At 40.4% G+C, this 23,310-nt stretch overlaps 2 protein-coding genes across 11 annotated transcripts in view; one reads left to right on the top strand and one right to left on the bottom strand.

Annotated features, from left to right (window-relative positions):
* cenpp (centromere protein P) overlaps nt 1-23,310 on the bottom strand; it is a 343,661-nt gene that overhangs the window by 69,984 nt on the left and 250,367 nt on the right. The gene's annotated exons all lie outside the window — the stretch shown is intronic.
* The window catches only part of aspn (asporin (LRR class 1)), a 40,999-nt gene continuing 40,065 nt past the window's right edge, over nt 22,377-23,310 (top strand). Inside the window, exon 1 of the mRNA XM_069937260.1 lies at nt 22,377-22,470. The gene's annotated coding sequence lies outside the window, so the exon portion shown is untranslated. The remainder of the gene's footprint in view (nt 22,471-23,310) is intronic.

Here is a 23,310-nt window from a genome sequence, read left to right on the forward strand (position 1 = left end):
ACCTTTGGTTTCAGCAAGGTGTCAGACCCATGGTCAGCCAGGCAAGTTTTTGTTCTTTCCTGAGCTCTCTGTGCGAATTTCAATAGCATTTAACAATAAATATAAGACAGTTTAAAAAAAAAACACTTTTTACTTGGTCTCATTGTAAACATTCTTCTTAATCTTCTTAATATCTTTAATCTTTTCATAATCTTTATAGAAATTCTTCCACTTCTTCCTTGGTCTTGATAAAATGTTGATTGCCATCCATTATTTTGGATATATCATCGAGTATTTTATGTTCTTTGAGCGCAATTGCCTTTTTACATCATCAACCTGCTTCCTTTGCTTAATCGAAGTTGGGCTAAAGCCTTGAAAGAAGAACACCTTTCCGCTGTCGACCTCAGGTGGGCCATTGTATTGTTTGGGATAATCAAATGCTGCTCCCCAAACCACTTCCCATTACCAATAACTCAAAAGACTTACCAGGACCGGCCATGGTCGCTGTTCGTCAGATTTTCTGGGTTTGAAGGTCCGACGAGCCCTTTCTATTTGTAGTTTTCTGTTGAATTTATTTTCTCCCAACACTCGTTGGATCCAATGTTCAAAGAAGATCATCAGGTCTCTCCCTTCGGACCCTTCCTTCAAACCAATAATCCAAATATTATTGCATCTGCTGAAATTCTCCATGTGGTCAATCTTGTCCAGCACAGCTTGCTTATCCAAATCTCACTTCTTTGCACCTTTTTCCAAAGCTTTTAGCTTTTCTTGCCTTTTAACAAAGTTAACTTCTCCTTGGCCATTCATTCCATTAGATCACCAATTTTCTCTTTAAATTCAATAATCTTCTCTGACATTTCTCTCGTTGTGGTTTCAACACCCATGAAATTATTGCATAAATTCTTCATCTTATCCAGGATTATATTCAGGTTCCCCCCCCACCCAAAAAAAAAACACTGCCAGTCTCAGTTGGTCCTAAGACCACACTTGTGCCACTCCCTTTTCTTTTGAAATTTAAAAAAAAGAATTTTATAGAACATTACAAAATATACAAAGATACAAATATAATAAAAAAAAACAAGAAAACACAATATAGAATATAGTATCCCCCCACCCCCTCCCTCCCTCTGCTAAGCTACACTATCTCAGCTCTCTTCCCCCACCCTTTGGAGCCTTACAAAAAATTTAAACATTTAAAATTAATTAATCAACGTGCCAACTCTTTACATATCATTTACTTAAGGATCAATAGCCATACATTCCAAATATAAACTCCACATATTAACAAAAATGGAATAGTTATTTTGCAAATTACAAGTTATTTTTCCAGATATAAACACAATTGCAATTCATTATGCCATCTTTCTATATTCAATTCTACATCATTTTTCCAAGTTATCACTATACATTTTCTTGCAACCACTAACCCTAACCACAAAAACACCAATTGTGACTTGTCAGCCAATCCCAGAATAACAGCATTCTTGTAACCCAATAAACACATCTTTGGAAATCAATTTTAAATAAATCTCTCAAAAAATTTTATAACCTTTCCCCCCAAAAATTTAACTTTCTTACATATCCATACAGAATGCATACAAGTACCTGTTTTTTCTCCACATGTAAAACACAAATCTGTTAAACTAAACCCATATTTTTTCAACTTCCCAGGAGTCAAATATAATTGATGGATAAAATTATAATTAACCATACGATATCTTACATTAATTAATTTTGTAACACTATCAATACACAATTCAATATCTAAATCTTTCTCCCATTTCTCTTTTGTCCTATATACCCCAACTTTGTCCATCTTTTCTTGCAACAACCTATACATATCCGATATAAACCCTTTTGTTTCCTTATCAACCATTAAAATCTCAAACTTAGATTGACTTGGTAAAATTAAATCCTTACCAAATTGTATTTGCAGAAAACCTCGGACTTGACGATGAGCCAAAAAAGAGTTTGAAGAAATACCAAATTACTCTTGTAATCTATTAAATGTAGAAAATTTACCCGCCTCAAAACAATCTTGTATAATACTAATTCCTTTCAATTCCCAATTTTTCAAATAAGGATTATTTAAAGAAAATGGAATTAATTTGTTCTGATACACGGTGATTTAATTGAAATTTTCCCTTTAGAACCTATAAGTTGATCTCGCTTATACCAAATATCCAATATATGCCTTAATACTGGTAAGTAATATTTTTGTAACAATAAAGGATTCCATTTATAAAAAAATTGAGTCATTGTGGTGACACATTCTCTCATGCCGAACCGTGTAACGCCACATGGCGGGGCAGCCATGGGAAGATGACGCTATCAGAGTTTCTCCCTGCCTCGTCTCCTGTCCAGTGCTCACCTGGGGCAGCGAATATGATGTCACAATGCACAAAGTGCATTAAAAGGGCGTGCGCTGAATTTGAATAAAACAGACATTAACAACTTTCAATGTGGTGGCTGAGTCTTTCCTTGGCTGGGTCCAGCACTACATTGGTGACCCCGTTAAGCCCAGATGCCTCTCTGGTCTCAAGAACATGGATCTGGCAGAGATCAACGCTGTTGCCATCAAACTGCCCCCCTTCTGGATCCATCACTCGTGTACGTGGTTCGGGAAGGCAGAGGCGCAGTTTCAACGGAGGAACATTTCAGCAGATGCCACGATGTTCTACCACGTCATGAGCGTACTGGACAAAGAAACGACAGCCAGGGTGGACGATCTAATACACAACCCAACGGCCGAGGGTAAATATCCTGCCCTCAAGAACCTGCTCCATGGCACTTTCGGGCTCTCCCCTCAGCAGCGTGCCTCCAGGCTCCTGCACCTCGATGGGCTTGGGGACCGCACACCATTGGCCCTCATGGACGAGATGCTGGCACTGGCGGAGGATCACAAACTTTGTTTCCTATTCCGTCAGATCTTCCTCGAGCAGATGCCTGGGGACATCCAACTACTCCTGGCGGATGAGGACTTCACAGATCCACGCTGAGTCACAGCCCGAGTGGACACCCTCTGGTGCATCAAGAGGGAGAATGAAGCAGCCCTCAGTCAGGTGGTGCGACCAAGAGCCAGCCGGCCGCAACACTCCCCCAAGCATAAGCCGGAGGAGCACCATTCCACCCGGTGCTTTTTCCATCAGCGCTGGGGAGTGCAAGCTCGTAAGTGTGACTACCAGGGGAAGCGACCCAGCCAGTCACCATTGATAGCTGCGACGGCTGGCCATGTTGACAGCCTCCTTCACGTTACCGACAAGTCCACTGGCCAACGTTTCCTGGTGGATACAGGAGCGGAGTTGAGTGTCCTGCTCTCCACTGTCCTCGAGACATGCACCTGTTCTCGCATTCCCACCCTGCGGGCAGCCAACGGTTCCACTATCAAGACCTTTGGTACCCGCAGGGCGCAGATCCAGATCGGGAAAGAGAAATTCTGTTGGATGTTTGTGTTAGCCTGAGTGGTACTGTGTTTTTAGGGCCCGACTTCCTGAGGGTAAATGGACTGTTGGTTGACATGAAAGGCAAGAGGCTGCTCAACGCTCACAGCTTCCATTTGGTGCACCTGGACACCATGAACGCCTGCAGGCCTGAGATTGCCGCCATCGCCACTTCCAGACGCAAAATCGTCTCCCGATCCTGATATCCTAAAGATCTAAGGAAAGCTGCTCTCAGAGGTTGTCCTGGGAAAGATTTTCTTCTTAACGCTCGATGAGCCCTGTCCAGTTTCAATCCATCCGGAAATGCTTCCACCCCTAATATTTCTGGAATCCATTTACAAAAACATTTTGCAGGATCTTGACCTTCAACATCTTCTGGAAGTCCAATGATCTTAACATTATTCCTTCGACTTTGATTTTCCAAAAAGTCAATTTTTTGCATAAACATACTCTTTTGCATATCCCAACCAGATACTGATTCTTCTACTTGATCCTATCTATCTTCGACATTCTTACATCTTTCTTCTACTTCATCCACTGCAATCAAACATTTATTAAGATCCTCTTTGATAGAAGCAATTTCTCCTCACACATCAGATACTTTACCTTTCACATCAATGTTATGAAAACCAGTGGTTATATAAGTCATAATGTTTTCATTCTGCTTTGTTAACTCCTCAAACATTGTAACCACATCAGGTCCAGGTGAAGGATTTGAAGTAGGTGAAGCAACAGACTTAAAAGGAGAAGCCATTTTTGTAGTTCTGGGCTTACCTTCCATTGCTTCAGCTGCCTGATCTTCTTCATCCAAACATTCAATTTGCTCTTCCTCATCATCCTCAGGTATTAAAACATCCTCTCTTGCTGTCCTGCTGTGTCTGAACCCCAGTCCATGTCGGGCCGACTTCTTCAGCCCAATGTGGAGCAGGTCCCCCCACAGCAAGGAATCGATCTAGGACCTCGTGAAAACGCGACGTTGGGTGCATGCACTCATTGGCACGTCGGCGCGCGTTGGAACACTGCCTAGAGCATTGTCCCACCTGTACCCCTGCGCGGCCCTGCTGAGCTCACCACCCTTGGCCACGCTAACGGCGCTGCGCTCGCAAACATCCTGACTGACATCAGTGCCATCTTTGGTGGGCTGAATCCTCGGAGACGTCGACCTTCTTCCAAGTTCATCCAAAGACGGTCCTCTGGGGCTTGGATTCCATGCTTAATCGATCCTGGTGCTTCCTCTGTTCGGTTGCCCAGATTTTTCATTTTTCCCCACAACTTTAATAACTAACTTCTTTTGATTCTGACTTCTTCCTTTCTTGCAGCCCAAACACTTAATAATGCACCTAATAAACTTTTTAACTTTTAAACAGTCTTTACAACTTTGGCATTAATTAGTCCTGCCAGGGAGAGACAGAACCCATGTCTTTGTTCTATGCCATCTTGCCACGCCCCCGTGCCACTCCCTTTCAGACTTTCAGCTGACGTTCCAGGCTGAGTTGGTGTCTCTTTTTATTTTTTTGCTGTCTTAGCTTAGTGTTAATTTTGTTCATCCACAGGAAAAAAAATCATAATTTTAAACTTTTAAACCATATTTTTAAAAACTCTTCACAGAGAACTCATCCAAGTCATGTCTATCTAACTCCTTCACATGGCCATATCCCAAGTACTGAATTGATTGATACATTCTTTCTTTGGCTTGGCTTCGCGGACGAAGATTTATGGAGGGGGTAAAAAGTCCACGTCAGCTGCAGGCTCGTTTGTGGCTGACAAGTCCGATGCGGGACAGGCAGACACGATTGCAGCGGTTGCAGGGGAAAATTGGTGGGTTGGGGTTGGGTGTTGGGTTTTTCCTCCTTTGCCTTTTGTCAGTGAGGTAGGCTCTGCGGTCTTCTTCAAAGGAGGTTGCTGCCCGCCAAACTGTGAGGCGCCAAGATGCACGGTTTGAGGCGATATCAGCCCACTGGCGGTGGTCAATGTGGCAGGCACCAAGAGATTTCTTTAGGCAGTCCTTGTACCTTTTCTTTGGTGCACCTCTGTCACGGTGGCCAGTGTTGAGCTCGCCATATAACACGATCTTGGCAAGGCGATGGTCCTCCATTCTGGAGACGTGACCCACCCAGCGCAGCTGGATCTTCAGCAGCGTGGACTCGATGCTGTCGACCTCTGCCATCTCGAGTACTTCGACGTTAGGGATGTAAGCGCTCCAATGGATGTTGAGGATGGAGCGGAGACAACGCTGGTGGAAGCGTTCTAGGAGCCGTAGGTGGTGCCGGTAGAGGACCCATGATTCGGAGCCGAACAGGAGTGTGGGTATGACAACGGCTCTGTATACGCTTATCTTTGTGAGGTTTTTCAGTTGATTGTTTTTCCAGACTCTTTTGTGTAGTCTTCCAAAGGCGCTATTTGCCTTGGCGAGTCTGTTGTCTATCTCATTGTCGATCCTTGCATCTGATGAAATGGTGCAGCCGAGATAGGTAAACTGGTTGACCGTTTTGAGTTTTGTGTGCCCGATGGAGATGTGGGGGGGCTGGTAATCATGGTGGGGAGCTGGCTGATGGAGGACCTCAGTTTTCTTCAGGCTGACTTCCAGGCCAAACATTTTGGCAGTTTCCGCAAAGCAGGACGTCAAGCGCTGAAGAGCTGGCTCTGAATGGGCAACTAAAGCGGCATCGTCTGCAAAGAGTAGTTCACGCACAAGTTTCTCTTGTGTCTTGGTGTGAGCTTGCAGGCGCCTCAGATTGAAGAGATTGCCATCCGTGCGGTACCGGATGTAAACAGCGTCTTCATTGTTGGGGTCTTTCATGGCTTGGTTCAGCATCATGCTGAAGAAGATTGAAAAGAGGGTTGGTGCCAGAACACAGCCTTGCTTCACGCCATTGTTAATGGAGAAGGGTTCAGAGAGCTCATTGCTGTATCTGACCCGACCTTGTTGGTTTTCGTGCAGTTGGATAATCATGTTGAGGAACTTTGGGGGACATCCGATGCGCTCTAGTATTTGCCAAAGCCCTTTCCTGCTCACGGTGTCGAAGGCTTTGGTGAGGTCAACAAAGGTGATGTAGAGTCCTTTGTTTTGTTCTCTGCATTTTTCTTGGAGCTGTCTGAGGGCAAAGACCATGTCAGTAGTTCCTCTGTTTGCGCGAAAGCCGCACTGTGATTCTGGGAGAATATTCTCGGCGACACTAGGTATTATTCTATTTAGTAGAATCCTAGCGAAGATTTTGCCTGCAATGGAGAGCAACGTGATTCCCCTGTAGTTTGAGCAGTCTGATTTCTCGCCTTTGTTTTTGTACAGGGTGATGATGGTGGCATCACGAAGATCCTGAGGCAGTTTACCTTGGTCCCAACAAAGCTTGAAAAACTCATGCAGTTTGGCATGCAGAGTTTTGCCGCCAGCCTTCCAGACTTCTGGGGGGATTCCATCCATACCTGCTGCTTTGCCACTTTTCAGTTGTTCGATTGCCTTATATGTCTCATCCAGGGTGGGAACCTCATCCAGCTCTAGCCTTAGGGGCTGTTGAGGGAGCTGGAGCAGGGCGGAATCTTGGACTGAGCGGTTGGCACTGAAAAGAGATTGGAAGTGTTCTGACCATCGGTTGAGGATGGAGATCTTGTCGCTGAGGAGGACTTTGCCGTCTGAGCTGCGCAGCGGGCTTTGGGCTTGGGGTGAGGGGCCGTACACAGCCTTTAGAGCCTCGTAGAAACCCCTGAAGTCGCCAATGACCGCGCTGAGCTGGGTTCGTTTGGCGAGGCTAGTCCACCACTCATTTTGGATCTCCCGGAGTTTGCGCTGAAGATGGCTGCATGCGCGACGGAAGGCTTGTTTCTTCTCTGGACAGGACGGCTTTGTAAGGTGAGCCTGGTGGGCAGCTCGCTTCTTTGCCAGCAGCTCCTGGATTTCCTGGCTGTTTTCGTCAAACCAGTCCTTGTTTTTCCTGGAGGAGAAGCCCAGTACCTCTTCAGTGGATTGCAGTATGGTAGTCTTCAACTGATCCCAGAGGGTTTCAGGGGACGGGTCCGTGAGGCGGATTGCATCGTCGAGCTTTGCTTTGAGGTTTGCCTGGAAGTTTCTTCTCGCTTCGTCTGACTGCAGGTTTCCAACATTGAACCTCTTTCTGGGGGCTTTATTGTTCCTGGGCTTTGGTTTGAAGTGAAGGTTGAGCTTGCAGCGAACCAGCCGGTGGTCAGTGTGGCATTCCGCGCTAGGCATGACCCTGGTGTGGAGCACATCTCGTTTGTCACTTTCTCGCACCAGGATGTAGTCCAGGAGGTGCCAGTGTTTGATACATTATTTTCCCACTAAACACTGCACGATTGTTAATGAAGATATTGAGTTTTTTTTTGCATTCATCAGGTAAAATGAATGCACAGTTTTGTAGGTTATGCATTAAAACTCTGGTAGTTGGTGATGCAGCTTGGTAGGTACAATTAAGTATTAAATGCAGAAGATGATGGTAGATTGTACCTTAGAGCATGCAATTTTGAGATGCTAGTCTGGTATCATGATTTACTTTCCACTAGACAAAATTTGTGACAATGCAAATGAAAATCACAAATTAAAAAGAGAATCCATGTATTAGCCTTTATTTCTCTTATGACTAGGTTGGAAGTGTTGCTCAGATGGAGGGGCGTTACCCTGCCAAATTATGTTCAATGGCTATGTGACGTCATGTCATATTTAACCTAACAGAAGATGTGATGCTCAATTTCTGTTTTGAATTTATATTTTCAAACACTGTGTGGACCCTTTTTGAATTTGTTATGAAGGTAAAACTGTTGACTAATGAGATACTTTATCACTCTGATAAGAATTCTGTCTTTTTTTTTTGCCAAATAGCTTCTTTTTAGGTACTGGGTTTTAATTTTCCCTTTTTTATAATAAAATAATACAATATCAATACAATTAAATCTGTTTGATTAAAATGTGGAGTATATTGAGTGAAATGATACAATTTAAGTGTAATGTATCTTTTAAAATTTTAACATATATCAATAAGTACTCGGTATTTTTGGATGTGAAATTTCAATGTTAATAAAAATATTAAAAAAGAAAAAGATTCCATTCTGTGCCTTTGATGGTTTACCTTCCATTGCTTCTCATATTATCATTGCCAAATGATATGTATGTAGCGAGGTCGCTATGGCTACAACTAGGTTATAGCTCTCGGTTATAGCCCTAAGGCTGTAGCTTGAATCCACTGGAGAAAAAAGACACACACATCAGTAGAGTGTATTTGACACTGAGTTTGTTCAGTGGTAGCTCTGGCTTTCATAGTCAGCTCAGGCGTGTCACCAGTGGGGCATGGCTTGAGCAGGCTGGCTGCCGATTGGTTACCTCAGATGCCCAGGCCCCAATTGGGCCCCCTGCAATCCACTGGCAGTGATTGGCTAGTTTCAACGCTCTGCTGATGGCCTATGGAAACGGGCATTTCAACCTGCACAAATGTTTTGCCGGTTGCCACGTTCGACGCCAATTTCCTGTGTCGGCCTAAGGCTTGGGCTGCGGGCCGCTATATGTACACCATTTGTATGAAAACCATTTTGAGTTTTCAACACAGCTGGAAACACACTTTCCTCCTGATCTTTCAATTTGTGTATTACTCATGGTGTAATCATCAATCAGCCAGCTCCCCACCATGACTACCAGCCCCCCCACATCTCCATCGGGTTCACAAAACTCAAAACGGTCAACCAGTTTACCTATCTCGGCTGCACCATTTCATCGGATGAAAGGATCGACAACGAGATAGACAACAGACTCGCCAAGGCAAATAGCGCCTTTGGAAGACTACACAAAAGAGTCTGGAAAAACAACCAACTGAAAAACCTCACAAAGATTAGCGTATACAGAGCCGTTGTCATACCCACACTCCTGTTCGGCTCCGAATCATGGGTCCTCTACCGGCATCACCTACGGCTCCTAGAACGCTTCCATCAGCGTTGTCTCCCCTCCATCCTTAACATTCATTGGAGCGACTTCATCCCTAACATCAAAGTACTCGAGATGGCAGAGGCCGACAGCATCGAATCCACGCTGCTGAAGATCCAACTGCACTGGGCAGGTCACGTCTCCAGAATGGAGGTCCATCACCTTCCCAAGATTGTGTTATATGGTGAGCTCTCCACTGGCCACCGTGACAGAGGTGCACCAAAGAAGAGGTACAAGGACTGCCTAAGGAAATCTCTTGGTGCCTGCCACATTGACCACCGCCAGTGGGCTGATATCGCCTCAAACTGTGCATCTTGGCACCTCACAGTTCAGCGGGCAGCAACCTCCTTTGAAGAAGACTGCAGAGCCCACCTCACTGACAAAAGACAAAGGAGGAAAAGCCCAACACCCAACCCCAACCCACCAATTTTCCCCTGCAACCGCTGCAACCGTGTCTGCCTGTCCCGCATCGGACTTGTCAGCCACAAACGAGCCTGCAGCTGACGTGGACATTACCCCTCCATAAATCTTCGTCCGTGAAGCCAAGCCAAAGAAAGAAGAATCTTATAGAATTTCCAAATCTCTTTTTCAGAGAGCACATTGGTATTGATAGTCATTCAAATAATCAAAAATAGAGGGAGACTGGACTTCTATCATCAAGGAAATATTGTATCAGCTGAAAACTATCAAGAAATCACATCTGCTGTATGTAACTTCTCTACTGTGTTTGAAATTATAAGCAATAGGATAGTTGATCCTAAATGACATCAGAGTTATGTTATATTCTATAACTGCTGCAAAATTCTAGTAAAATATGCACTCAGTTACTCAGTTGGAAAGAATCAACAGTTGCAAAGTTTAAATAAACAGCAAAAAAAAATTTTTTTTGAAGGAAAGGTAGAAGGAGAAAGCACCTTTGGTTGCATTTGGTTGAGAAGAATTACAGCACAGAAACAGGCCATCTCGGCCCCTCTAGTCTATGCCAAACCATTTCTCTGGCTAATCCCATTGATCTGCATCCATAGCTCTCCATACCTCTCTCATCCATGGTAATTAACAAGAATTCACAATTCCAGACTTGCTTCCAGCTTTGAAACTGTCTGATTCGGGAAAAACATCAAGGAAAAAATCATGTCAAAATTGGATTAAAAATTATTTCCAAAAAGGAGAAACCATTAAGTTGATACACATACAATCAAACTCACAATCAACATTCTTTCCATTTCTGTTGAACTTGAACATCTAAACCAGTTCCATCCCCTTATACTGTTTTTGGATTCCAACTTGCTGCTACTTCAACCATAATTAACAGTTATTAAAGGCCTGGAAAATATCAATCAAATAGTGCATGTCTCAGTTCAATAAAAGCAGCTTGGAAATTTAAACGAGTACTTCCATACACATATTGCACAGATAGATATTACAGTACATGCAGTAATGATGTGAATTTGTGTTTATTTCTTGGCTCTTCATTTACAAATTTACACTAAAGATGAGAAGTAGAATCAGAAATAGCTTCTTGCTCTCCTCTACCAGTCATACTTGTACCAATAATATTTTTAATATATTTATCTGGAATGCAATTCCTTTACAATTCAAATCCACCCATTTCACAAATATGTGAAATTTGTTTCTCACAATATGGTTTTTAAACACATTTAGACATGCATGTCTTCTCAAAATGGAAACTGGCAAATACAATGCAAAAACAAACGCAAGGATTTTGTCCCCAACAACAGTTCTTTGTAGAAGTATAATGATCTGTTGGCTTGATTTACTTCAACATCCTCAGGAGTTTGCAGAGGTTCGGTAAGTCATTAAAAACCTTGACAACTTTTAGAGACATGTATTGGAAAATATGCTGACCGGCTGCAGCATGGCCTGTTATGGGGGCAGAAATCCCTGCAAAGGTAGTAGACAAAGCCCAGTACATCACAGGCAAAACTCTCCCCACTATCGAGAAAGTCAACATGGAATGCTGTCGTCGGAGAGTAGTAGCAGGGATCCACACCACCCAGAACATGTTCTGTTCTTGCTGCTGCCATCAGGAAAGAGGTATAGATGCCACAAGTCTCAAACCAAGAGGTTCAGGAACAGTTGCTCAACCACCAATCTCATAAACAACACTCAATCAGAGACTCATTTAAGGACACTTATTTGCACATTATTTATTAATGAATATTTATTTTCTTAAGTTCCTGTGGAATGATAAGGTAGGTAGAACCTCTATGGAAAAGTTGACTTGAGATTATAAATTGGGAAGTCTGAAATTGCCAGATTTTATTGGGCAGCCCAGTCGAGATTTATTGCTTCACTCTTTGAGGGAGGTGGTACCCGCTCCTGGGCACAAATTGGACTACACATGGTAGGATAAAAGTTAACTCCATATTAAAACATGTAATTCAGACAAGGAAAAAAAAAAATCAATGTGTTGGATATCCCCCTAAAACGTCCTTGACCAAGAACAAATGAATACCTAAGACTCTGGATAATAAGATCCTGGACACCTGGTGCTGGAAGGGGATCAGGTATATCGAGGATTGTTATGAGCAAGGACAGCTCATGTAATTCGAACAGCTGAGGAATAAATATGATTTGCCTTATAAAACTTTCTTCTGCTATCTTCAGCTAAGATCTTTCTTAAGGGATAACTTGTGACCATCTATGGCCCTACCTGTGTGTAGTGATTTGAAGATTCTAATTCAAAAGGGGAATACGTGTAAGTTTATCTCTAGGATGTATCTTCTATTCCAAAGTGAGGGCCAGAAGCCAGGCTTTCACAGGTTGAGGGAAAGGTGGGAGTCGGACTTGGGCACAACAAATTTCCTGCATCAACTGTATCTCACACCACAAAAATTACATAAATCTAAATCAGACAACTCAGAAATGTGATTTAAGAGCAGTGTGAAGACTGGAACTGTTATCCATTCAACCCAGCTGTGTACAAAGGTGAGATCCTTCTGGGAGGACCTGGGCGACATTCTGAAAAAAATTACAAAGGTGGATTTTCCACAGGATCTGGAATTGTACCTTCTGAGAAACATTATGGACATGAATTTTAAACTGTCCAGATATGAAATTCAGTTTGTGAAGGCTGCCTTGTTGATAGCCAGGAAGTCTATAGTGGTCATGTGGAAGTCCAACTCCCAACTAAATATTACACAATGGAATATGGAAACGCAGAGTTGAATTCCCCTGAAGAAAATTACATACAATTTGAAAAAGAAATATGGCACATTCATTCGGGTGTGGCAACCCTATCTGCAGCACATTGGTTCACTTAAGGTCCTTTAAAGGATTTTCTTTTTGACTTTAATGATATTTTGTTCTTTGTATTTGTTTATTTATATCTTTTCTTTTCTTTTTTGTATGGGAGGGAGGGGAGAGGGATAGGGGATAACATAGACTCTGTATATTATACACAATTTTTGGAAAAAATGTATTGTTCATTTGGATTTATATGATTCTTTGAAAATCAAAATGAAAATATTCAAAAAAATACTTTTCTTTATTTGCATAGCCCTTTTTTTTACATTTCTTTGTTTACTTTTCTCTCTTTGTATAAATATTTCTTCTCAAGTACAGTTTACAGTTACTGATTAGTAGAAATTCTCCCTGAATTGCAGGGTTTAAGGTGATGTCATGTATGTACTCTGACAATAAATTTGAACATACTGCTAAAGCAACAAATGAGTTTTTCAAAGCTAAAAACTGGAACATTCTTGAATGGCCAAGTCAGTCACCTGATCTAAATCCAATTGAGCATGCCTTCCATATGCCCTGAAACAAGAAGGAGCTGAAGATGGCTGCAGTAGAGGCCTGGCAGAAAAGATACTCAGCACTTGGTGATGTCTATGAATCACAGACTTCATTCAGTCATTGCATTCAAGGGATATGCAACAAAGTACTAAACATAACTAATATATATATATATATATATATATATATATAAATACACCATAGCTATGTCCCAAATATTATGGTGCCCTGAAATGAAGGTACTATGCATAAAAAGTGGTGTAATTTTTACAAACCAAAATATATACAAATAATCTTGAATAAAATCTGGAGGGCACTGCATGCCACACTTTATGTATCCTCAGGCAGTCCCAAATTATTTAAGTATTTATTTATTTTTGGTTAAGTTACATGTAACATAGGCAAACAAGGTAGATAATTTTCATGCACAAGATCATCAGAAAATGAAGAAAAAAAGTTTTGATTTTTGATGCCATTGATTTGGATAAAAGTCCTCATCAAATACTTCAAAATGAGATGCAACCAAGTGGCTGTTTACTAATTGGCATTAATTTAGTTAACAAGTGACTCACAGAATTTCTAAGGAAATGGTCTCAAAACTTCAATCCTTTTATATTCAAAGACATCAAGCATACAAAAGATTTTTTTTAAAAAAGAGTGAAGGCAATAAATGACTGTACTGGAATAACATTGCAAAAGCAGAAATCTCAAGTGCAAGTGTTAGACATTAATGCCTCTATGTATCAATGGAATTGTTTCAGGCTTTCAAATTACATGACTGTATTTTTAATCTTGCACATTTTATATATGTAGGCAAATTAATAAAGCACTGAGGTAAACCATGTTGATGGATACTAAATCACAGACCAAAGAAAATTTATGATACAGGATACCATTGAATATCAACTGCATTGCTCAATTACACCTTTACGTATACATCTAAATTATTTTCAAGGAAAGGTTCTGCTTCCTTTGCCCTTGCAGATTGTGGGTTCCTGACCACTACCACCAACTGTTTGAAGAAAACTTGCAGCTCCAAAGAAAACAAGCCCACCTTATTCAAATCTCTTCTCTGTTGCAATTTGCAGCCCTGGCTACATCCTTGTAAATCTCTCCTTACATCAAATCGTCAAAATTATTGTAATCTGATTGCACAAGTACAACCTGATGAAACAGCGTTCTCTGGTTCTCGGTGTAAAACTCACAGACATACAATTAAACAAAAAAACATATATACAAACAATAAGTATGCAGGATAAGTATTCATATATACAAATAAATAAATACATACATAAATACATAAATAGATGTAGCTTTTTAAATACAAATGTCTCAAATGGTTAGTGAGAGCAGTTCCTTTGGCATTCTCACTTCCCATGGGAAGAAGTTGTTTCTCAGCCTGATGGTGATGACTCCAAGATTCCTGTATCTCTTTGCTGATGGAGTAGCTGAAAGATGCTGTGCGGGGTGGAAGGGATCCTCAATGATTTTGTGTGCCCTCTTAAGAGAACAATTCTGATAGATCATGTTGATGGGGGGTGTGGTGGTGGTGAGCGAGACTTCAGTGATCCTCTCTGCCACTCTTATGGTCCTGTACAATGACCTCTGATCCATTTCTCTGCAGCAACCGCATATTAGGGTTAGGGTTAGGGTGATGTAGCTGGCCAGGACACTCTTGATAAAGCTCCTGCAGAAGGTTGACATGATGGTGGCTGCTAGCCTTGCCCGCTTCAGTCTTCTCAGAAAGTGTAATCACTGTTGTGCCTTCCTGACAAGTGAGGCAATGTTGTGTTTTCACAATAGGTCACTATTTAAGTGAACTCCAAGGAATTTGGTGATCTCCCCTCTCTCTGCAATAGAGTTATACTTACTAAAGCACAATTGCATCTTTCCTTTAAATGACATGATCAAATACTTAATGTATTTCTTTGGCTGTTGTCTGATCAGTTTTGTTTACAGTTTTCACATAACCTTCTTGCTCTTATATTGTCCCGCATCGGACTTGTCAGCCACAAACGAGCCTGCAGCTGACGTGGACATTACCCCTCCATAAATCTTCGTCTGCGAAGTCAAGCCAAAGAAGAGACTTAATCGCATCAACACAATGCACCTCAAGGACTCTTTGCTTCATATTTCAATAATTTTCTCTATGCTAACATCTCCCCTCTGAAGTCCTACTGATTTTGTCAATGGCTAGTTTTGCCTTCGAGTTCTGATTTCAACTTCATGGAATCACAATTCCTGCACTCTCTTTCTATTTCCCAAGCTACCTTCAAGTTCTTTGGGTCCTAAATCCCATGCTTCCTTTCAACTTAACAGGATCCTGACACAGAGCAAAGCTTATGATAATCCCATTTAACATCAGAAAATATGAATTAAAAGGCCAAACAATACTGGTATTTCAGCTTTGGCAAAATAAGGCATCATGACCAAAACAATTTTATTAGAAGTGCTCCGAATCAGAATCAGGATTTATTGTCATGAACAAGTCATGATATTCAGTGTTTTGTGGCAGCATCAAAGTGTAAACATACATATCGTAACCATCTTATAACATTACTATTAAAAAAATAACAATAACAGTGGACGAAAAGTAAGGCAGTGTCCTTGGTTCATTGATTATTCAGGAATCTGATGGTAGCGGGGAAGAAGCTGTCCTTGTGCTGCTGAGTTCTTGTCTTTAGGCTCCTAAAGATGGTAACAGAGTGAAGAGGGCGTGGCCTGGGTAGTGGGGCTCTTTGAGGATAGAAGCTGATTTTTTAAGACACTGCCTCATGTGATGGAGTGGTCTGGTGCCTGTGAACAACCCTCTGGAGTTGGCGCCTCGATACCAGGCAGTGATTCAACCAGCCAGAATGCTCTCCATGGTACACCTGTAGAAGTTTATGAGAGTCTTCAGTGATATACCGAACCTCTTCAAACACCTCACAAAGTATACCCACTGGCAAACCTTCTTTGTGATTGCATCAACTTGGAGGCTTGAGGACAAATCCTCGGAGATGTTGACACCAGGAATTTGAAGTCCTTGACCCTCTCCACTACTGAGATCTCAATGAGGACTGGTTTGTGTTCCCTGACTTTCTCCTGAAGTCCATAATCAGTTCCTTGATTTTGCTGATGTTAAGTGAAAGGTTGTTGTCGTTACACCATTCAACGTTCTGATCTATCTCCCTCCTGTACACTTCCTCATTGCCGTCTGTGATTCTGCTGACAACTATGGTGTCATCTGCAAACTTGTAGATGACATTGGAATTGTGTCTAGCCACTCAGTCGTGGGTGTATAATGAGTAGAGCAGTGGGCTAAACACACATCCTTGGGGTGCTCTTATGTTGATGATCAGTGAGGAGAAGATGTTGTTTCCAATTCTTACTGACTGTGGCTTCCGATGAGAAAGTCAAGGATCCAGTTGTAGAGTAAGGTACAGAGGCCTAGAATTTGTAGCTTCTGGACCAGCACTGAGGGAATAATGGTACTGAAGGCCGAGCTGTAGTCTATGAGGAGCAGCTGTATGTTTGAATTGATGTTTTCGAGGTGACCCAGAGCTGAGTGGACATTGTATCTGCTGTGGAGCGATTGAGATGATGGGCAAATTGCAGAGCCTCCAGATTGTTACTTAGGTACGTGTTAATTCTGGCCATGACCAGCTTCTCGAAGCATTTCATCAAGTAAAAGTTAGTGCTACTGGATAATAGTCGTTGAGGCAGCCTACACTACTCTTTTTGGGTACTGGGATGATTGATGCTCTTTTGAAGCTGGTGGGTACTCTGACTGCCACAATGAGTCATTGAAAATGTCCATGAACACTCCGGCTAGTTGGTTGGCGCAGATATTCAATACCCTACCAGGTACCCCATCAGGCCTGATGATTTGCGAGGGTTTACCCTCTAGAGTGATGTTCTGACATCAGCGAGATATCACAGGGTCCTCAGCCTTTTCAGGGATTCTAGTAGGCATTATTTAGTTCTTCTTCTCAAAGCAGGCATTGAAGGTGTTCATCTCATTGGATAATGAAGCATCACAGCCATCTATAGTGTTTGCCTTCACTATGTAGGCCGTAATGGTCTACACTCCCTGCCATATCTGGCGCGTATCTGTCTCTGTCTCTAGCTTTCTCTGGAATTTCCACTTTGCTTCAGAGATGGCCTTCTGCAGGTTGTTCCTGGACTTCTTGTAAAGATCTCGACCCCGGCCTTAAAAGCCCTTGTACTCGCCCTCAGCAGGTTGCGGATTCTCTGATTCATCTAGGGTTTCTTGTTGGGGAATATCCAGTATTTGCAAATGAGCACACAATCATCCACACAGGTCTTGATGAGGTTGGTGATGCTTGTTGCATATTCATTTAAATCTATGGATGATTTCTTGAATATGTTCCAGTCCTCCAATTCAAAGCAGTCCTGAAGATGCTCCTTTGCCTCCCTCAACCACATCTTCACTGCTGGTGCTGTGGCCTTCAGTCTCTACTTGTATTCGTGAGTAGAAGTACAACCAAGTGATTAGACTTGCCGAAGTGCGGCCATGGTATGGCTCAGTATGCGTTTTTCATGGTGGTGTAGCAGTGGTTGAGTGTGTTTGCTCCCCTAGTCTCACATGTGATGTGTTGGTGGTAGTTTGTCAGAGACTTCTTCAGGTTGGTCTGATTGAAGTCATCCACAATGATTGGGAAGGCATCCAGATGTGCTGTCTCATGGCTGTTTATCACAGTGCTCAGTCCCTCCAGTGCCAGCCTGAGGCGGAATGCACTCTACGACCAGAATGATGGTGGTGAACTCCCTTGGCAGGTTAAATGGGTGACACTTAATCGCCAGATGTTCCAGGTCGGGGAGCACGACTGGGACATAACCGTCTCATCTGTGCTTCATGATGAATTGATGATGACACAAATGCTGTCTCCCCTGGTTTTTCCAGATGCCGGTGTTCGATCAGCATGATGGAGGGTGTAGCCCTTGGGCTGCAGTACCGTGCCTGGAATGTCCATGTTTAGCCTTGATTCCATAAAGCATATCACTGAGCACTCCCTGGTGTCTCTCTAATGTTGAAGTCTGGCTTGGAGTTCATCAATTTTGCTTTCCTGAACATTGCCAGGAGGATGGTAGGGAGCAGAAGCCTCAGGTCCTGGTGTCTCAGCTTGACCTAAAGCCCCCTTCTGCATCCATGTGGTCGAGTCTTCTTTCCCTAGCTCATAGGCTCGCGCTGGAGTTGTTTTTGTACCTGCTGGAGTTGTGGTTGTACCTGCTTGACCGGTTTAAAACTCCCACAGAGTTGCTGTTGTACTAGTGTTTAAAGGTCCTTCGGCCCGACGGAGATTGCTCATTTTTCCGATTCTGCCAGTTCTTCTATTATACTTATCAGATTTTGCATATAATGTGATGAGATTTTTTTTTAATACTCAATTACCTCAAATAAAATTTGTTAGAATTTTATACAAATTGGTTTAATCTTTTGTGCAATGTTTCTCATATTTGTTTGCAAAAATAAAATTTATTCAGGGCAAATAAGTCGTTTTCACCTCTAATAATACTTGGAAAGGCAAGATGCCATCTTCATATCGCCCATGTTGAACCACAAAACGTTTTAGTTATTTTAGGGATTATCCAGAAATCAGAACTTATTTGGCCAAATTACAAGAACAGATGGGAACCATATGAGCACTCACTTAGCATTCTGAGCATTTGGTTGTGAGAGCTTCATGAAATGATGGTCCAGGAACACTTCTTTTTCAACATGTTCTGATTGCTGGGAAAGAACCACTTTTTAGACACAAGAAATTTTCATTGTCAATTAAACACTTTAATAGATTTCGTTTCTTGATAATTTCTGGAATTAAAAACTGCATGAAACTTCAAGATTTGTTGATAACAAATCTTTCTGAGCAAATGTGAGGTAAGTACAGTTTTAAAGGCATTTTTTTTATAAAATTTCGCTTTGAGGTGCACATTAATTGATCTCAAAGTCTATATATCAGTAAAACCAGCTGTGCACATGGTTTGTGATTTTGTAATATTCTCTTTTTTGTAATCAACCATTAGCTATTAAATGCTTTGGGGCATGCTGAACTTCTGGAAATTACTAGAAAAGACATGTTTGTTCTCTCCATGAGAAGGTAGGCATACTAAATAGGTAAATGATACAATTTTTTTGGGTGCACAGGGATGCGCAGTCCCATGAATATTTTAGTTGTGATGAACTATTACAATGTGCTTTATTATCACTTTATATGCAGTTTTCCTCAAAATTCATTTTATGGTATTTGCTATCATCATGGCCAAGGCAATTTCAAAAGCATTCCATTGATTGAGTGTGGTATAGCAAAGGACTGAGCAAATTACAGATGTATCAACTGTAAATGTGATTTGTAGTTGTACCTCATTAAATATAACCCACCAGTATCTATTGGGTCTTGATGGAAATTCCTTTCTCAATGTATGTTGATATGAGCTAGCGATTGTAGAAGCTATTGACAGCTTTCTTCATTTCTTCACTCTTCATGAATGAACACTTTGATTTACAGATAATGCTCAATATCATGAAAATTTGGGCTTCTGTATTTTACTATTGCCAGAATTAAATCTTTGAACATTTCCAAGATATAAGAATCAGAGGGGAAAATAATCCTTTTTTATCCACTGAGTTGTTAAGATTTGTAAAACTGTCTAAAAAGGTGGCGACAGCAGATGCAGGAGAAAATTTTAAACACAATTGGACAACTTTCAAAAAGCAGACATCTGTAAGATTTTTTATGTTTTAACATCTATCAGCATATTTTGGCCTTCATACATCTAATGTTTACTGCTATGAATGGATGTATTTTAAAGGAATTGCTTTACAAGATTCTGTTTTTAAAAGGTAGCAATTATTTCAATGAAATTCCATTTTAAACAATTACCTATAGAAGAAAATCAGACAAACTAAATAAATTTAGAAGAAATAATAAATTAGTATCAGTTAACCATATGACTGACAATTACAATCAGAAAATTAACTTGTTAAAAAATATATATTTACTATTGCCTTGAAAAACCTGTTTATACAAAAACTGAAATACAAAAACATACAAAATAATACAAAAAATACAAATCTTAAACAACACAAAGTAACTTGAAAAGTTACAATATTTTTGCCTAAAATCAAGCAAACAGACATATCAATTGCACAAAAATAATAACCAAATGTTTCCTCTTTAATTGCTAAATTTATGTTTTTACCTTGTTAGGATTTTAAATCTCTGGAAAAATAATTGAATACTACATATTTTTTATCAATGCTATATAAGCCATGACAAAAATTGTTACCCAAGTATTATAACCATATAATAACCGTATAACCATATACAGCACAAACCAGGCCACTTTGCCCCTACTAATCCCCATCCTCCTAGTCCCACTGACCAGCACCTGGTCCATACCCCTCCAATCCTCTCCCCTCCATGTAATTATCCAGTCTTTCCTTAAATGTAAATAACATTCCTGCTTCAACCACCTCCGCTGGAAGCTTATTCCACACCCCAACCACCCTTTGCGTGAAGAAATTTCCCCTTATAATTTTCCCCTTTCAATCTCAAACCATGGCCTCTGGTTTGAATACCCCCCACTCTTAAATTAAAAAAGCCGATCCACGTTGACTCTCTCTGTCCCTTTTAAAATCTTGAACACCTCCATCAAATCCCACCTCAATCTTCTACGCTCCAGAGATAAAAGCCCCAGGCTGCTCAACCTTTCTCTGTAACTCAAACCCTGACATCCTGTCAATATTCTCGTGAACTTTCTCTGCACTCTCTCTATTTCGTTTATATCCTTCCTATAATTTGGTGACCAAAACTGCACACAGTACTCCAAATTTGGCCTCACCAATGCTTTCTACAATTTCATTATAACATCCCAACTCTTGAATTCAATACTCCGATTTATGAAGGCCAACATTCCAAATGCCTTCTTCGCCACTCTATCTACCTGAGTATCAACTTTGAGGCTACTGTTTACCATAACTCCTAAATCCCTTTGTTGCTCTGCACTCCTCAATTGTCTACCATTCAATGTATATGACCTATCTAATTATTAATTAGTATAATCTTCATTGTTTTTCAATAAAATTAAGTTCAAGATTCATGATAACTAGTTTCAATGAACAAGAAAAATAATTGTCTAAAAAAGACCAATCTTCCACAAAACAAAACTGACAAATGCATTCTTTGGTACAAGTCTGTGGATAAAACAGCTGTACCTGCTCTTGCTGCAACTGTGTGGGTTTCCCACAGGTACTTGTTTCCTCCCACATCCCAAAGAAATGCAGATTAATACATTAATAGATCACTGTAAGTTGTGCCCAAGTGTGCAGTTAAGTGTTAGAATATGGGAGGAGTTGATGAGAATAGTGGGAGAATAAAATGGAATTCTTGTAAATGCTATTTGATGGTTGGTGCAGACTCAGTGGGCTATATGACTGAAATTTTCAATAATTTTCCTTCTAACTCAAATTTAACTTCAATGAATGCACAAGTTTCATTGAGGTTCTTGATTGATTTTATGATAAAATGAAGTAATTTATAACTTTGACAGAAGTGTAAAACTGGTACATTAAATGCCTGTTGAACAATTCATTTTCCACTAGAAAAGATTGACTGTAAAAAAAACGTGAAATCATTGTATGATCATGACCCATCTGGTACAGTTAGCTTAATAGTTCAAGAGTTCAGAGCTAATCAAGCATTTTGGTTTGACATTCACTGCATAGAAAAAATACATGACGCACAGAATGCTGACAAATATTGAAGCTTTTAGTTATCATCTGGCAGAGCCACCATCTTTTTTTAATAATTTTTTATTTTTCACGCTATTAACCATATCAATCAAAATACACACAAACATTTCCCTCTTGAATATACACAGTGGCATTTTCTCCCATTTTTTCCCTCCCTCCTTTCCACCCCCCTCCAAACCCATTAAACGTTCAACATATACAATACAATAAACCCATTAAACAATGTCATCACACAATGAAAATAAACAAGAAAATTGTGTCATCTACTTTTACACACTGGATCAGGTCATTTTGTCTTCTCATTTTATCATTTTAGGGGGTCGAGGTCTGAGGCAAGCCCTCTCTGTTGTGTTCCATGTATGGTTCCCAAATTTGTTCAAATAATGTGACTTTATTTTTTAAATTATATGTTATTTTTTCCAATGGAATACATTTATTCATTTCTATGTACCATTGCTGTACTTTCAGGCCCTCTTCTGATTTCCAAGTTGACATTATACATTTTTTTTTCTACAGCTAAGGCTATCATACAAATCGTTTTTGCGCTTCATCCAGTTTGAGGCCTAATTCTTTACTTCTTATATTACTTAGAAGAAAGATCTCTGGATTTTTTGGTATGTTGCTTTTTATGATTTTATTAAATACCTGATTTAGATCTTCCCAAAACTTTTTCACTTTCTCACATGCCCATATTGCATGTACTGTTGTTCCCATTTCCTAATTACAGCAAAAACATCTATCCCATTTATTTAACTTTTGGGGTGTGATATATAGCCTGTGCAACCAATTATATTGTATCATGTGTAACCTCATGTTTATTATATATTTCATAGTCCAAGAGCATAACTTTTCCCATATTTCATTTTTTATCTTTATGTTTAAATCTTTTTCCCATTTTTGTTTGGGTTTATAGCTTATTTCATCATTTTCTTTCTCTTGCAGCTTGATGAACATGTTTGTTATAAATCTTTTAATTATCATTGTGTCTGTAATCACATATTCAAAGCTGCTTCCTTCAGGTAATCTCAATCTGTTTCCCAATTTATCCTTTAAATAAGTTTTCAACTGATGATATGCAAACATTGTAATTCCATATTTATACTTCATTTGTTCAAATGATAATAAATTATTTCCCAAAAAACAATTTTCTATTCTTTTAATTCCTTTTCTCTCCCATTCTCTAAAGGAAAAATTATCTATTGTGAAAGGAATTAGTTGATTTTGTGTCAATAATAATTTTGGTAGTTGATAATTTGTTTTTTTCCTTTCTACGTGAATCTTCTTCCATATGTTGAGTAAATGGTGCAGTACTGGTGAACATCTATATTGCACCAGTTTTTCATCCCACTTATAAAGTATATGTTCTGGTACCTTCTCCCCTATTTTATCTAGCTCTATCTTGATCCATTCTGGTTTTTCCCTTGTTTGATAAAAATCTGATAGACAACTTAATT

The sequence above is a fragment of the Narcine bancroftii genome, chromosome 5 (genome assembly GCF_036971445.1).
Source record: "Narcine bancroftii isolate sNarBan1 chromosome 5, sNarBan1.hap1, whole genome shotgun sequence".
Taxonomy (NCBI): Eukaryota; Metazoa; Chordata; class Chondrichthyes; order Torpediniformes; family Narcinidae; genus Narcine; species Narcine bancroftii.